Genomic DNA, 14,018 nt, shown 5'->3' with positions numbered 1-14,018 from the left:
TCAGCACTCCAGGAAGTAATAAATGAAAAATGTATATTCCCACATAATAAAAAGGGTGAAAATTGTCTTTTAAAATGACAGCTCTGTATGAAATAAAAGCTCAGTTTAGAAGTATTATATCTGTTTGCAAAACATGACTCGACTCAGTAAAATGTATTTTCATGAATCCTACATACATTTCCGGTATAATTTCCATATTCAGCCCATGCTTAATCTGCTGTAAACTTATTGTACAATGTCACTTTTACGATTTTATTTTGAGGACTCTTTTATATTTGTAACTGGAGGCAAAATGATTAAGTATGTGCTTCGCTACCTCCTGTTCTTTACCCTTTTACAAATGCTGAAATAGTGCAGGGTCCCTGTGGGAGTTTTTGAGGAGGGAACCCGAAACACAGCAGCTTCAGTGCACAGAGAGCTGCTCCCATGATGCATTTGTACTGGAGAAGGGGATTTATCCTGTTTTGGGGGAAGCAAGATCTGAGATCTCAGCATCTGCTCTCCAGCTTGGCGCTGTGAGTGCTGGAGGCAAGGCACATCACCACCATTTGATTAAAGATTTATACCCTTTCAGACATGTTTTCGCTCATTTTTAGCAAACCATATCTCCTACGTTTTGCTGAGAGCTGTTTAAAGTGAGGGAGTGGCTCTTGTCTCCATTGTTTTGCAACTTTTTTCAGCATCTAGAATGTCAAACAAAAGAGTTGTGGATTTTCACTAAATGTATTCAGTTTGGCAGAGTTTAATATGCAGTAATAAAGGATGTAATGGAGGGCAATAGAGGTATTTACATTTTCTCACATATTGAAACAGTGCAAAAATCATTACATTTTTTTATTTTATTATATTATTCTATTGATTTTGAGGTTTGGATAATCTCCACTTATTGCATGATTGGGCCGGAGTTGAACTCCATTCACTCTCTATTGTAAACAAATGTTTAAAAGCCTCCATTCAGCAAATTTGCATTTGAATTGGAAATGGCTCAGCACTGTCTGTAAACCACAGTCCACTATTGTTGTACGTGTGGATTTTCCCCCTCAAATTCATTCAATAAACTAGATACTTTTAATCAAGCCATATTTATGTGAAAAACACCCTGAAGCACAATATCATAATCTGAGAAATGGCAGTGCATCTAGACACATTTAAGAAAGGTGAATAAAATATGACCTGTAAGGAGCAGAATCCCAAACGTTAAAGGTGCATTTGAGGATGCACCTGGCATTCCTTGATTCATTTTGTTGTTGTTTTTTCTAGTTACCTCAGATAACAGACATACGGATGGCCAATTGATGTTAACATCTATGGTTCATTATAGCTTTCATACAATGTTCTTACATTGGACAACATGGTAAATGTCAAATGTTTTAGCCGGTCCTTCAGAATTTAAGAGAACAGGCGTTCCCCCTAATAACAAAGGTACATAATTACGCTTTAAATTACATCCTGCAATTGATTCTGTCAATAATTTTGTGAATATGTTGTAACAAATTCAGTAGGGGGGGGGTAACTATTTTTCATTTAGAAGGGGCCTGCAAAAATAAATTACACCATAAGTACTTATTTTAATTACCCAGCACTTAAGTAAATACAGTGTACACAGAGGTTTAGCCATGTCCTTTTCAAAAAAGGCATTTTTCCGAGCATACATTCAGACTTGTCATAGTGTGAAAAGCACAGGTGTTACTAATAACATTAACGATGGCTCTGCTATGTTCAAGTGTCCTACTAAGCCATGACAGTTTGACAGTGAGTCAGCAATTACAACATCATACAACTGAAGCAGCTAAATGGAATTCAGCCATCATTGATTTCATAATTTACACTCAGACTACGGTTTTGGTCACCACATGGATCCTACATTGAACTCCCGATCGGCACTTATGTTCCCCAGAATTTATCATCATTTTAAAAACAACTATTTTACAGCTTTTTCTAAGTATACCTTAGAATAACATACCATAACTCATTTCATTACAATAGCAACACTGTGACGCACAATATTGGTCGGTCGGTAAGTCCACCACGTTTGTCCAGATGGAAATATCTCAACCGTTGGGTGGATTGCCATGAAATGTGGTTTGAGTCTCAAGCTTTGCAAACAAGTATCAGCGCTGTTTACTGTCCTAGACCGGATGGTCGAACTGTGACGCTGACGTGGCTCCAATATTGTTTCTCTCCACTGATCCGTTTGTTTTCTGTTGGTGAACTCTTAAATCAGCTGCTGCACCTTTTCCTTGCTGTAGTTTTGGTTGTTGCCATAGTCACACAATGAACCGCAGAGGCAAGTTGAAAGAGTTGAACCGTCATAAACTGTAAAGCGTCTTCTGTCTTCTACCCGGCAGCAAGATCAGCGTGATCTGTAATTATAAAGTAAGTACTGAGCAATTATTTTTAAAAATACTTACAGTGTAATTTATTGTACCTGGTAAATCATATTTGTAGAATATTTGATCTGTATTATTTATTCTGTTGAATACTTTCCTTCTACTTTTATGATTTGTCATAAAAAATGTTTGTAGTATGTACAAAATAACTACACAGTAATTCGGGGGTTGTAATCTAGTGTCACTGCATGCACTGCAGCCACAAGCATGATGTGTTACTTTCATTTGTTTCTTAACTGGAAGAACTACAGTTGTCTCTAAATCTACATGTCCAGGCAAATCCTGTGGGGAATGTTGAAAGTATTTCTGGAAAACATTAACTGAGGTTGAAATAAGAAAGGCATAATGAGGTAAAAAGTACAACAGCAATTAAATATAAAAGACACAAATTACCTCCTCAAAATCATTAAATATCACACCCTGATGATGCATGAGAGGAGTCCTTTTGCTTGAAAGGATATTGGTTCATAACCACCTGAGGGTGTCAGTCTGTCTGTGCCCTGCAGCCTTGGACAACACTGTGACTTTTAATTGGTCTCTAGCCGTCAGAGAATCAAAATGCAAATCCTCCTCTCACCCCTTTAATTATCAGCTGGTTTGCAGGAGTAAAAGCTTTAGGAAGTTCCACTGTTTTTTTCACAAGATATAAATGAGCAAGTACAAGAGGAATATGTCAACGCAAACATTTCCTACTTAGATGTAAAATTGGTTTGGGGATGTTTTGCTGAGCATCGGCAGGCATCAGGCTGACCGAGCTCTTTAATTAATTTGGTTTCTTTATTTGTCCAGCAGTATTTCCTCAAAGAGCAACACAGCCCCAATCAGCTCATCTCAGCAAAAAGTAATATGTCAGATACAATATTAAATACAGCGAACAAGCTTGAGGGTTAGCCTAAGGCTAAGTTCATTTTGTTTTTATAATATGTGCTGTTTGCAGTTGTGAGTAAGTGAGAGATGAATGTGGAAATGGTGGACGGTGATTCACTACTCAGCACACTTGATGGACTTGCTCACAAGCACATCATTGTTGCACTAAAGCCTTTAGAAATACGAGGTCTCCTCTCTGAATTAGAGAGGGTTCTCGGCTGTCAGGATTCAGGGAAGGCTGGAGAGCCGACCTCTGACCCCTTTTAAAAGGAATGCGGCAATGTCGGCAAGGAGGCCACCTTGTCTAGAGGGAAAAGAAAGTGCCAGGAGGCCATGCAGGGGCCTCAGTAGTTAAACCGCTCCTGGAAGCAGAGATACCCTGGGGATCGTTTACTGGAGATAATATATATCGTGACGTTCAAGGAAATTGCATCTTGTTGCGACCTTTCTCATTTTTGTAGTTTCGGTCGTGATTCCTTCAAGGTTACAAAAACATTTTACTCAATAACATTATTGTGGCCAGACAGCTCTGACATTGTTTACAATGTTATTTTGCCAAACATGTTGTGAAGGAAACATAATCACCGCATGAATTACGTTCACTGGTGACATTGTTTTCAGGTAATTTATTATTATAATATTTTATATTTTCCCAACTAACCATGGAAGAGGGTTGCTAGTACGCACGTGAATAGTGAAAACTGGTGCAACAAAGGTTGAGATAACCAGATATCTGATCCCCAAGATGGTGGCATCTTTCATTCGACTCTTAGAAAGCTTTTCAAAGATCCCTTGAATACCACAGAAAACATTGTAGCCTATAGTTGTTTTCACATGCTGTGAACACCCCGTGAGAAATAAACCAATCTCAAGGTGTAAAATTTATGAAATGTCCCTTTAACCATAAGATAAAACTGGGGATGGGTTTACAATTTGTCTGATCATCTACGGGGAAATTTCAGGCCCTTATATGTAGCAGCTGGTTAGTAAAATGTTTCACAACCAACATCATTGATGAGAAAAACTGTAAAAGTATGACTCATAAAAAAAGATATGTGTTTTGAATCAACTCAAGCTCAAAGTAGAAAGATCAAAACAATTGCTCAAAGTAATGTTCGATGTTCATACCTGCAGCAGGTTCCGCATACACAGGAATTGTATTTCGGACAAATATACATTTCAAATATATTCAGACAGTTTTCACTGAAATAAGTTGAAGGACAAACACAGACCAAGGTTTGCTATTCTGGTTAATATCAGACATTAGAAATTATCGAGAGCAGAGGCATTTGTAGGTGTTCTCAAGAATGTAAACAGGCCTTTATGCTGCTCACGTATCACACCAGATTAATGGTTTGTTGTCCTTGTGGCAGTTGCCAAGGCTGCTGGAGGATGAATGAAATGTGACTCGTGCTTGTAGAAAATGGACACTGGAATGCACAAAGAAGGGCTTGAAGAGGTTGTCTAATTAGAGACAGAGATATGCAGTCCTCGTCATTATCAATCCGTACAGACACCCGACATGAAAACAGAGTTGACAGTGGTGAGTAATTGGATTACCCCTCAGCCGTATCTCCCATATGTATTGTAGCAATGTACAATAGGTGTGAGCAGGACGTAAGATGGACCACCGCAGTGTGACAAGCCAATGAAAATACTGATGGCTTTTATTGTATTCGGCCCCTCGTTGTACCATATAGTTTGCATTACCATTCTCCAAAGCAGTGTTTTGGATATTTAAACGTGTACTCATCAGGCAATCTTTGGTTTCCATTTATCATGAAATGGGACCTAATTGCCTAAAGAGTCTGACGAACAGTCTGACAGTTGATCAAACCAGAATATGACGATGTGAATTGGTTCCTTGTTTGTTTTTTTATAGAAATACTCAGCATAGGGGTGCAACAAATGATAACTTTCAATATTGATTAGTTTACTGAAGCCAAAGAGGATGTTCTAAAATTGCTCCCTTTAGTCCAAAATATTAAATTTACACTTACACAAGACTATAAGTCTGCAGCCACGCTAGCATCTCTTTAAAGCTGTATTTAGGCAAAGTGGTGGTAAAATCACAATTCATCCAGACGGGGCCATGGACTTTAATGTCTATCACAAATTTAAAAGGCAATCCGTCTAATAGTTGTCAAGACATTTCACATTAGAAAACTTGAAACCAGCACGTTTGTCTTTTCTATTTGAAAAATTACTTCATGAAACAATTATTCGATTATCAAAACTGTTTCAGCTCTAGTTCACCAACCAACATGTTAAATGTCAGACATCAGAGTGTCTTTGATCGTACAAATGGCCATTTTTTTAAATAATCTTTCAGCACCTCAAGCTAAATCAGAAGCAGCAAGCTGTTCACAGTGATGGATTACCGGTCTCAAGCAAGTTTCAAATCTCTGCAATTTGATTTTAATAGTCCACTGAAATGAATGGAAAATAATGGCTGGCTGGATAGAAAATCAATCTGCATGTTTGTTCTGGAAAATAGCCGGTATATATGATTTGTGGCTCATTAGACAGAGGATACAAAACAGCCATTATGATCCTTTAAAGGAGAATCTCATTCAGCAGCAGTGAAATTAGTCCTGATGTTAAATATTTTGCAGTGTATGCGTGGCAGGTTCACAGGAGGTGTAAGCAACCCATTATCCATGAGAGCAACCCAGCCTCACCAGAGATGGCTAATCTTGTTTTACTTTGCAAATGCATTTGCTTGCACTTAATTGCAGCAGTAAGCTGCCTGTGAGTGGATCAAAATACAAATTTGAGCGATTGTTTGGCCTGTTTTAGACCTTTCAAACATTTAGGGTTAAGCTGTTTGAATTCCTGACTAATTAAATTTAGAAAATGTGGTTATCACAGAAATAAGTCAGGGACAAAGCCGATGCAGGTTTACATTTAGCAGTTGTAACGGGCACATTAAAAGCAGAGCTTTTAATGAATGGATATCTCAAAATTGAATCCTTCTTGTCAAGGACCTTTAAAAATAGGACTGTTGAATCTTTTCTTCGAGACAAATGGTTTGCTTTCGATTACTGACATTTGCATGGCTGACTCAGACGCAGAAACTTTCTCTGCAGTGCACGATAAGCTGCACCTCCTGATTCAGCCTGACAGCAGCTCGACAAGCCTTTAGACACTCAGGTGTCCTTAAATGTTTTCCACTTCAGGAATTCAAGACTTGTTTTTGAAGTGCAAGTGCAGAATGCATCAGTCGGAAATGTTTTTTAATGAATGTAAAGATAGCTTTACACTGCAGATATGATAGCACATATACAAAAACATTTTAAATAGGCTTAAAGCTGCATACATCAGTATATTTGTATTCCGATCAAATCGTTGCTATATTGTGAAAGTTGAACTACTGGCTACAGGAGCTGCTTATCAATGACAGGCATGCATCACAAAGTGTTTCAAATAAACACATTCTGTGTCTATAGGATGATCACATTTTGCTGCCAATTGCTTTACTTTCTAAAAGGTTATGTAGAGCAAGCCAGCCTCAATAATAAGAAGTTATGAAATGCAGAGCTGTCCTGCCAGAGCAGGTTTGGATTGAATGGCACAGCTAGCTAATATACATATGCGATGCATACAACAAAGGGGAAAATCAGCTGCAAAGAGTGATTGTTTAGAGTAAGGCATGGAGAAAATAAGCCGGAGAGAGGAAGGGCAACAGGGCAGGGACACGCCAGCTTGTGTCAATGGTGAACTACACTGTAAACGTCCCACGAGTTCACACAGAGATGCTGTTTTGGCCCAAAGTGGCCTAATATATGTCCTTTTTTTTCAAATCCACAGTACAAGTTTAGCAAGATGAGTTCCATGTTAATTTCATATATAGGATCAGATTGAGATTTGAGAATGCAGAATCGAGCCTGGAGTATTTCAATTGAAAAGATCATTAAAGTCTTTCATGTCGAACCATTTTTAGTCATTGGAGTAATTTGACCTTCATATCTTCATCCCATAACAGTGAATACATTCAGAGAGAGACAAGCCAAAACAACATGATGTCATCAAAGGTACACACAAAAGCCAACACAAATCAAAGAAGTTTTACCTGAGGCACGTAACAGTTATTTCAATGTAAACATGACCCAACACAGCAAACACATGTGAACAGTAAACAGAGACAGAGGGAATGTATGCAAGGCCAGACTTTAGATATGTGCTGTCCTTTGCCCTGGAGCAGATTTCAGGGTCATTTGCATTCTTTGAAATAGTTCAAGAATAAAACAATCCCAAACACCGTGCTGTCCTCTACTGCGAGCTGGAACTCTACAACGCTCTACTACGCTACAACGCCAGCTCTGCACCACCCAGCTGTCTCTCTCTGTGCAGCTGAAGCTGCATTGTCATGGGCACGGCATGAGGCAAAGGGAAAACGTTTCAGAAGCAGAGCCGATTGTTATGTTAACATCCGTTTGTTTGGAGGTGTGTTGTAAATGTAGGTGTGGCTAATTGTACTAATGTTCTTGTAGGTCACCGCTTGTGAGCATAAACACTATGGCTTGTTATTCAGAGCCCGAGGGCGTTGAAGTGATAATGTCAGCCCGGTGTGGGCCGACAAACAGACCACTGCCCCTGCCCCAGACCTTCAGGGCAAAGAGGCTCCGATCCCTCCACATTCCAGAGTCAGGGGGCTTTAGTCTCTCTTCTGCAGTGCAACCGCCTGTGTTTAAACAGTGTTTAATCAGATCTATGTGTTGGACTGCTGATGGTAGGGCTGGATCTGCATTGTTGCTGTAGACAATGACCGGCTTTACAGCAGCGGTGTAATGTGACACCTGTAAGGTTCTTTTTTCACACTCTGCAAACAAGGTATTAGGAAGTCAGCGCGCAAACTTTATAGATGTGGTGCTTTTCTAAACAGGAGTTACAAAGTGCTCTCCAGACCGAGGCCAACGAAAGGACATCGAGATGGACAGATAAGACAACATGCAAAGACACAGAGACATTAAAACCAGAAAAAATAAAAGTTATCATCTCAGCTAAAAGCTGATGTGATTTCAGTAAAACACTTTTTAATTTTTAATTCGCTCAGTATAATCCCTCATTAAGTTTAATTTGTTGCCATTCTTATAGTTAGAAAGCCTTAGGTAATGCGCCATACTTCAAGTCAGCTCTGTCTGTAAAATGATCGGTTGCTTGTTTTGTTTCTGTCCCTGGCATTTCAAACTGACTGGTTTGATCACTGCAGGATGCGGAAGATGCTTCATTTGTAATTGTTTTGCGAGGGATTCACCTCAGACATCCGGCAAACATCTAGCGATCAGAAAAGTCTGGGGAGAAATCAGACAGCATCTGATAGCAGAGATGCTTTGGAATCACAGAAATCAGGAAACTGTAAACTCAAGTTAAAAACAGGCACAATGAATAGTGAAACTGCTTCGCCACTAAGGAACACGCAACTAATTAATTCAGAGAGAAGAAAAATGCAAGAGTGTAGTCAGTGAATGCAATGTGTTTGTATTTGTGTGTGACTGTCGCCAATTGGGACCTTCACAAGGATTGTGAGCAGTGGTGCATTCAGAATTCTGACACCCTCTCAGAATAAAAAGACATGTCCTATTCTCAGTTGGAGACAAACACGAATTTAGAGAAGTTTGGGGAGCTACATGTGTTTTTCTTTCACTGCAAACCAGCTTCACTGGAGATGAATGCAGGCGATTTTGGACACAGCTCCATATTTATTTCATGCCAAACTGGAATAAATCAAGAATGGGTGCTATAAAAGCATCAATGTCCCTGTAAAGGTGGAGATGTATACCAATAAAACAGGAATAGGCTTTAATCCTTCCTCTTTCTATTTGTATTTGAAGCATACACCCCACAACATTTTCTTGTACTCTTCTTAGGATTTACCGCCATACTCCATAGCTGCTGCTTCGACGCTGTCATCTCTCCCGCCTCCTGCTCCCTGCCCCTTTTAGTTCTGTCTGGCTGGCATAGAACGCATCCCTTCTGGCACGCCAGCACGAGAAAGTCGCCACAGACACCAGACAAAACAACTCTGGCGTACTGCGAAATCCAGAGAGCTTTGCCTGGTGGCGATCGGCCTGATCAGAAAGTGTGAACTTGTTTGGGGAAGGGCTTTCATGAAACGGACGTTCATTTATATGGAAAAGTCTCGCAAAACAGCTTTAAGTTATGATGCAACTTGTGCATGACCCTTCTTAAAATTTGGCATAGATCAAGATCTCACATCATCATTTGAAATGTGCTAATATTAAACTATTCAAATATGTAAATGTAAACATAACCAGGCTCCTCGGGCACTCAGTGACACGGAGAAACCTCTTGGGCTTCCTGGTGCTGTCCCTCAGAGGCATCTCAGGGGAATTGTGCTATCATATTCTTCGACGTTTTTTAACCGTTTGCATGTTGGAATTTAAATTGAAGCAATTCATCAGGATTAGATATATAGTCATAGATGATAGAGGGCTTTCAATCTTTCTTGTATTACTGTCTTGTGGGTATTTGTATGAAGTCCCAACTAGCTTAGGCTGTAAAGGCTGTGGTATGGGGAATTTGTCTAAGCTAAATGAACTCATTTCTAAAAGTGACAACAATCAATTGTTCGCTACTTCACAACAAATAACCTTCCAAACTCAAAACGTCGTCTGCTGACACATTTTCCAACGGCTGAATGAGAGCAGGATTATTGTGATGTATGCAAAGCTCAAAACAGAACTTACTGTGTCAGAAAGCAGGAGTAACTCTTCTTCTATTCTGTACAAACTACATTTCGATGAAATCCCAGCAGTCTTTACTACCGGACCATAAATGGCACCACCTGATTCATTTGCTGGTGGAGAATTTTTCCCCCCAATCTTTGATATTTGATTTCTTTGTCATCTTTTTGATATCTTTGACATGCCCTTTTCACTCCAATATATCTAGATTGTATCTCAGTATCTCTGGTATCTAGCCATTCTGCTTTAAAGATTAACCAGCGACAGAATGTCAACCTGCTGTCACTACTTTATTGTAAAAAAAAAAAAAGAGAGAGAAAGAAAAAAATCACAAGCAAATTACTAATTATTAACTTTGCCTTTGAAATCCCTACGCATGCGAGGAGTTCTAACTTTTTCAATTCTAATAACAGAATTGCCATAACATGACTTATCTTTTGTTTAAGAGTTAATTTCATGGAACATTTGGGTGCGCCATTATGAGCAAGTGGCAAATTCCCGAAACATTTGCTGCCATATTAAAGAGGGATAACAAGAATTTGTGTTTATTCTGGGTTGTTGCTCAAAGCATCAGCCTGCAGCAGGCGGCATTTAAGTACCGCCGATTCCACCGGCAATGAGCTGCCATTCACTGACAAACCAACAAATAGTTTCAGGCTTAGGTGAGAAATAAACAATACTGACAGGTGACAGATGCCTGAGTTGTAGCAGAATGGTCTCTACATCTTCATGAATAATTTCTCTGCCTTTCATGTTGCCAGTAAATTACATTTATGCATTTACAACCAGGTGATTGGGCAGAAAAAGACACAACTATATCAACCAAGCCTGCCACTTTGTTGAATATATCGCACACCCACAGCTGCATCCAACGCAGGATGCAGGCAGAGACAGACTGTGATCGTTCCACCTGTAATACATCTGAACTCTATTTCTTCCCCCACAGCCCTCGGTGTCATTGATTCTGCCTCCCAGATTTCATCCACAATCAGCCCCGTTGGTTTCCTTGCCCTTTATATTAATTCCTAAAATAATCCATGTGCTGTGATTTAATGTTGTCAGTTGATATTTTTGGGGTTCGGTAGGAAAGTGTTGAAACACAGAAACTGGTTCAACAAACACGACAAAAATGAATATGTTTTCATCCAAATCATCACTGTTGAGCAAGACTTTGCAGTCTTTGAAGTCTCGCTTGTGTGCCTTGATCTGAATGTCAGGATAAAGCAAATGTCTCATGCAAGTCTTTTGTTTACTCCCAGTATAAATGTGTGCAATTTCCTCTTCAGAAAAACTATATACGATCATGAAATACAATTAAAGACAGCAAAGTAGTCTCAGAGTTGTTGTTTTTTTACTAACATTTGCTCCTAATACTTGCGGTAGTTTCTCTGGAGCATCTTTCCATTCAGGGCCTGCAGGAATCGCTTTCTTTCACCACAACACAATGGTTTCACAAGGAATTTGTCTCGGTGAATTTGCGCTGACATGCTGCAACACGGTTCCACAGCACAGGATTAACTGACACGCAAGACAAAAAACTAAAAAAACCCACACATGGTGAACAAACATACAGTATGAAATTAAATTCAAAACTAAGAAACTGTACCAGTGTGACATCAGGTTTAGAGGCTAAATATGCACCAACAACACATCAAAGCACTAATGCGATGATATGGTGTAGTAAATAATGTAGTTCATCATGTTTGTGATTTGAAAGATATTACACGCTCATTTTCAACGCCTTAATGCCTTAATGCGCTCCAAAACACTTTCCTTGTAATCTAAAAGGAGACCAGTGTCACAAAACCTCATATATTTGTTTTTACAATTATCGTATTGTTATGCAACAGCACTTTTCACTATTCAAACTACATTTGACAATACACTGTTGAAGAACCGTGATAGACAGAGAACGAGTACATTATATATAAAAGCCAATGCCAGCCGACCGTCTAAAAAGCCCGATATGGTGGAGACCAAAATGGAGCTAACTCAAATGGAATTTTGGATTTCCATTCATCAGGTGGCCAAAAACACAACTTCTAATGAGCACTAATGTTACTGGTTGTACTTGTGAAATAGGCTGTTCACTACAATGTGTGTCTCGTGAATGTCAGCTTACTTCAGTTGCCCTCAAGTGGCCGTAGAATATCAGTTCATGCAGCTTTAAAGGTCCTGCACTGAAACTATGTGGTCTGAATGACACCAGTTAGTAAAGTGATGCACGCACAACATCCATCATGAGCTCCCACTCAAATGATACCATGGTTTACGGCTTAGAAATATACAGGACATTCTGTGCATGCTGAACACTGTTTACACAGTTGCCCTTTTAAACCACCAGAAACATAACAACCTAGCAACATAAGACATGCCTTTTGGTCTCCTCGTTTGTTTTACTGTTGCTATCAAGAAGCAGTTACCATTGATCGGCTTTAATATAAGTGAAGTATGGATGGCATGAGGAGCTCACACAAAGAGATCCATTCTCCTTTTCTTCGTGTAAATGTGAGGATCATTTGGGGGGGAAAAGTTAGGCTCTGCAGAGAAGAATGAAATCAATAAAGCACAGAGTCCTCGCAGAAAGAGAAGGTAACTCTGCATCGACTACAGGCTGCTCACTCACTCAATCAGATTAACTAATGAAGCAATTATCGATCCAAATTGTGTCTGCTGGCCGGCACAGGACTGGCCATTAAGTGGATCTTCCCCTCCCTTGGCCATGCTGAAAATGTCAGGGTCACTGTGTTCGCTGCTTGACAGAGTTTACTGAAGCCCAATCTGTAGGAGACTAATCACTTGTCTGCCTCCCAGGAGCTGTTGTGAAGTGGCCAACGCCTCCAAGGGATAGGGGAGGAATTTGATTTTCACAACACCTGAAGAAGAGCAAAATGAACATGTGCCATATTTGCTGCGTCAACTGGGTGAAATGGACACACGGGAAAAGAGTAGTATCCTGTTCAGTGACCTCCGCTGTACCGCCATTTCTGGTTACTACTGTTCTTCCATTCATTCTGACAAAGCTGAATTTCATTATTTTTATACTTGAAACACAGCTATGATAATCAGCGTAGACCTGCAACATGAGCCAGTTGGGGTGGGGGAGGAAAAGAAAGATTTCCTGTCTGCAGCATCTCCCGAATGTGAAAAAGATATGCTTTCACTGCCTGAGTCCATGGCAATGTGAGGTTGTTTGTTTCCATCCTCGTAGCAGGAGCAGTGTCACAAGATGTCTCACACGATGTCAAAATAGGAGCGCTCATTCTTTCATCAAATAAATAAAGCTGGAGCCGCTACAGTTCCTCCAATATGACATGATAAATTGTAATTCATTAGTCTGTGTGTAATCTCTTTCTCCAGTCATGGGGGCTGACGGAAAATGGTCTCCTGAGAATACAAAGTAAACCTGAGCTTCAGCTGCGTTCATTCCACTGAAGTAGTAGCACAGCTTTTTCACAGGTTTAGATGTGTTGGTGACATGGTTTTGAGGTTCTGTTTTTTTTGGTTTTTGGTGTATTTTCAATATGTACTCCTTGACCAGCCTCAACCTGAACTCCCAATTATGACCCAGAAGTTATTGTTTGGTCATTGCACGCCACGCTCCAGACTCGGTCATCACTCAGCCTCATTCACTTTCACTGACATGGAAAATAAAATAAAAAAGCAAAGTAGTTCTCTTTTGCACTCGGTGCGCCGAGGCAGGACAAATATTGCTTTGCGGTTAACTTCTAATCAAATTGCATTAGCTTTTCACAGCCTGTGCTCTCACTCCATTTGCACAAACCATCACGGCCCTACATGCATTTCGCACCCAGGGTGAGGAATACTTACTTCTTCACCACCGATAGATTTCCTCCCCCTGCCCAACACACATTGTGCGCAGACGCACACATTTTGTGATCAGACAAGCATGATCATGCAGTTACAGCACAGGAGCAAATCATTTTACTTGCAGCGAGTGTGGTTTAAATTACATTTTACTTGCTCTGGTGTTATTTTGACCAACTTCTGAAATAGACTCGATGAGACTGTCACTGTTATGACAGTGGAACAG

Source organism: Melanostigma gelatinosum (genome assembly GCF_949748355.1).
Source record: "Melanostigma gelatinosum genome assembly, chromosome: 7".
Lineage (NCBI taxonomy): Eukaryota > Metazoa > Chordata > Actinopteri > Perciformes > Zoarcidae > Melanostigma > Melanostigma gelatinosum.
The sequence above is the reverse complement of the archived record's forward strand: the minus strand, read 5'-3'. Positions refer to the sequence as shown.